Source organism: Musa acuminata, chromosome BXJ2-9 (genome assembly GCF_036884655.1).
Source record: "Musa acuminata AAA Group cultivar baxijiao chromosome BXJ2-9, Cavendish_Baxijiao_AAA, whole genome shotgun sequence".
Taxonomy (NCBI): Eukaryota; Viridiplantae; Streptophyta; class Magnoliopsida; order Zingiberales; family Musaceae; genus Musa; species Musa acuminata.
In genome coordinates, this window is record NC_088346.1 from 38,187,400 (window position 1) to 38,191,422 (window position 4,023).

General features: G+C 36.6%; 1 long non-coding RNA gene across 2 annotated transcripts; it reads left to right on the plus strand.

Annotated features, from left to right (window-relative positions):
• The first annotated feature begins 444 nt into the window (after positions 1 to 444).
• On the plus strand, positions 445 to 2,570 carry LOC103974642 (uncharacterized). Of its 2 annotated transcripts, XR_010491373.1 has the most exons (3): positions 467 to 696; positions 811 to 932; positions 2,315 to 2,570. It is a non-coding gene; the product is annotated as an uncharacterized LOC103974642 (long non-coding RNA). The 2 variants fall into 2 exon arrangements; XR_010491372.1 differs by lacking the exon at positions 2,315 to 2,570 and having other exon boundaries at positions 445 to 696; positions 811 to 1,270.
• The last annotated feature ends 1,453 nt before the right edge of the window (positions 2,571 to 4,023 follow it).

A 4,023-nucleotide genomic window follows, 5' to 3' on the forward strand; every position in this document is an offset into this window, starting at 1 on the left:
CTAGTTTTGGACCGGTTCGATTTTAATTCGACTTAGTTTTTCTTTTTCAATTCAATTTGAACACTCTTATTTGTGTAAATAAGTGAATAAAAGAAAAGGGTTACTCTGCCGAAAATACTGATCTCAACTTCTTTGCATTGTTGCCTTGTTGCCCAACACCGAGAAAGAAGCCTTCTTCAGCACGTTACGTTGCCTTATTGGCGCAGCGATGCGAGTGTTAAATCTTGGTTAAGGGCTGCAAGCACCAAGTCAAATGCAAGCTCACTAATACTTGCTAACTCTCCTAACACGGAAAACGTACCAACGCGTAACGTCGTGCTTCGGTCTTTATTATTATTATTATTATTTTGTTTTAATTTTCTTCCTTTATTTATCTGAATCGTGTCCCATATAATGTAATAAACATGACGACGTGGCCCACTAGTGATTACGGGCCGGCCCACATGTCACCCATAGGGTATCATCGCATGAACCCTGGAGACCCTGAATTCCGTCCCACGCCTCTCTTGCGATTCCCATGGCGTCTACCTGCTTCCGTTCCCTAACACGCGCCTCCAGATCCTTCGTTACCAAACCCAGAGTCACCACGCGGTCTCCCTCCTCCTCCTTCGTGGTCTCCGACGCTGGTGCCACCGCGCTTCCGTCATCCGCCTCGGCGCGTCCTCCTCCGGCTCGCCGCTTCCCATCGTTCTCCAGGTCTGCCCACTTGCAACTTAGATTTATATGATATCGGATCTGCTTCCTGCGAAAGTTTTTTGTTTCCTCCTCCTTTTGTGGCGCTCAAATCGGCCCTTTGGTTTGGTTTTGAAGGTCTCTTGCGGAATTGCGATGTTGCAGCGGATCTCTGTTCCCGCTCCACAGTGCCGTGGCGGCAGCGAGGTTGACTTCTTGCTTGAGCTCGACATCTCGGAGCTGTCGTTCTCTTTCACAGGGTACCGTCTGCTGCACGTACCCCGGGGTTTAAAAGTTCTCCTTTTCCCGTCTTAGCTTGACGTTCTTTTGGTAGCTGAGAGCAGGGAGATCGATGCATCTTGTTGGGAAATCTCTGAAGCTTATTTAAAGAAGTTATTGTTTGATTCCTGCAATGATTGGATATGTTTGGCATAAATCTGTCTGTTTTTTAGGATAAGATTAATGCTCTCTATCACACTTCTTCTGATTCCAAACCGAGTGTTCAAAATTGCAGTCTTGCTCCTTTTTCCATTGTTTTCTTATAAAAGATTTAAGTAATTTGTTTGATCTACTTAATGGACTGATTCTTCTCTATCGATGATAACTGGTGTTTGCATGTTAGACTCAGCGTTAGTTGATTTTCAATTGTAATTCATGGAAATGCGTAGAAAATTTTGGCGAGTTATCTGAGATAGTTTGGAAGAACGACCTATAGTCTTGAGGGGAAAAATCTGTGACCCATGTTAATTATGCTCATGTCGATATATAGATGCTCTCGCTCCAAGTCTGATACGAGGAGATCTGTACATTTATCTTTCCTGGCATAATCACATTTTGATGTCAAGTTTGGCTAGGAGTGTGCTTTAATACAGTATGCAGTCCTGCCAAGTAGATCTTGGACAAAATCTAAGTCCTTTCAGCTTATTATCTTTTGAAATTTGTTCGAGTTCTTTCTTGGAACTGCTAGTTTATTCATTTCTGATTATTTCTAGTGTTCAATTATGTGTTCTACTGTAGAAATTAAATTGGTGTTAAAGATATGCCAGGAGTTTTACAATTCTTAAAGTCAGATGCCTCTATGTCCTTACTGGTTTTCTCACTATAAGACTCACCATTTGAGAAGTAGCTCAGCTAGGAGGAACTGGTCAAGTTTTAAATAAAGCCCCCACCTCTTCTTGAGGAGTCATAATCAGAATAATGGCTAAATATTTATACACATAAAGGTCATTGAGCTTGGAAATCGAGGTTGAACAACTTGTTCTGACTAAAAATAACAATATTTCTTGGCTGGCTGGTTCCATTGGCCTTCTTATTTCTTTTTTCCATCTATTTTTCTCTAGAACAGGCCACCTTGATGACATCAATAGATATATTACCAGATGAAAAATGTGGCAATGTTTCAGGAGCAGTCACCACTTGAGTAAGAACATAATTTCAGCTTTTCAGAAGCTCTATGATATATAATTAATAATAAATCGATATCTTTCACATGTTAGTCTAGTGGTATCTGACCAACAAATGTTTTAGACGAAACACTACTTCATTTCATTTTTCTTGGTCTTCAATAAAGGTAAGAGCTGCATCACTTGCACGTAATGCCTCTTATCATTTGAAGTATTTTAAAAGTGCTTGGTTCCTGCAGGCACATGACGAGGCAGTGCTTGAAAGGAACAAACTTGGGATTTGCTGGGTCTGCAGATTAAGTTGAATACAACCTCAAGTACGGAAATATTATTAACGTACTACAAAGCACAAACGACTATTTTCTTATCTGATTTGGTGATGAAAGATAGCTTTTGTACCGGTTCCTTGTGATTCAACGTTGTCACGTTAAGATGATAAAGTTTAGATGGTTTGTAATCACATCAAATATTTAAGTTATGATTTGATTTTCTTTCCTTACTTGTTATTATAATTTAAGAAAATCTTAATCTACTTCCTTGTTTGTTGATATGAATTAAGGAAATAACTATTAAGTGTTCTAAATATATTGATATCATATTTGTTAGTATATTAAATAAAAATAATTTATATTAAATAAATACGAAAATTAAAATAAATTTTTCTTAATGGAGGCTCACCTCCTCCTATTTAAAGTGAGGGATTTCTCTCATTCATTCCTCATCTAGTCGAGCTTGGCAACGGGAGGAACGAGGAGTTACACCCTGTTGATAAGAAGTAGGTTTTACTATCTTTCTTAAATTTAAAAGTTTTAGCTATTATTTTGATTATTTAAATGTTGAAAGTTTTATAGTTTGAAAAATATGTATCAATTCTTTAAATGTCAAACTTTTTGTATTAAAGTAATTAGTTAAAATTTTCATAATATTCTTTGACCCATGATTAAGGTTTTTATTATGGAGTCAAATATGTTAAAAATATATTTGTTTTATATGATATTTCTTGTATTACAGTTTATCTTTAATCTTATCTGGATTAAAATCTTGTTAGTTTAGAATATGTTATCTAAAATTCTTTTTGATATTCTTTGATCTGAAATTTTATATGTGTTGAAAACATGATTTTTATTTGAATTTAGAATGTTATTTTCTTGTATTAAAATTTATCTCCCAATCCCTGTTTTAATGTCTTATGATTTCTAGTCAAATTTAGAACGTTATTTCTTTGTATTAAAGTCTTTCTCCTTATCTATCTTTTAATGCATTATTATATTTTTTATTTATATTGTTAATGGGTATATGTTATAATATGAAATTGGATATTAATTGGAATGAAATTGCTCACAGGCCAGGCCCAACTCACGGGTCAGGCCTTGGCCCGTAGGCTACCCTAGCCCAACCATTATGGGCGGTCACATGCGATGCACATGACTAGTCCATAGGCCAAGGCTGGGCTAGTTTTGTGTAATGCATGTTCAATCATGTATAATGCACATGACCAGTAGATGGACTGGCTCAATCTAGTCCAATGTTATTGTTGAACTTAAGCCCAAATGTTGATTGAACTAAACTAGACTTGATTAGTCTAGATCAATTCAGGGTGATTCTGAATTGATTGACTTATTCAAGTTAGTTTAACCTAAGTTGAACTTAATCTAGTCTAAATTATACTAGTCTAGGGTGGTTCCAGACCAGTTAAATAAGGATTACAAATCAGTTCAGTTAGGTTCTAGTAAATCGAGTTCAATTGAATCGATTAAACTAGATTTCAAGTCAATTTAGGGCTAATTTATATTACTTGATATTGATGAATTTTGAAAGAGACATTTTAAATATGTTATTTCATCCCGAAATGGACATGACCAGTATGAGATTATATTATTTTCCTGCCGAGAGCAGGTACGGCGATTCCCTTCGGGGATTAGCGGGTCGTCAGACGTGGCGGTTGGAC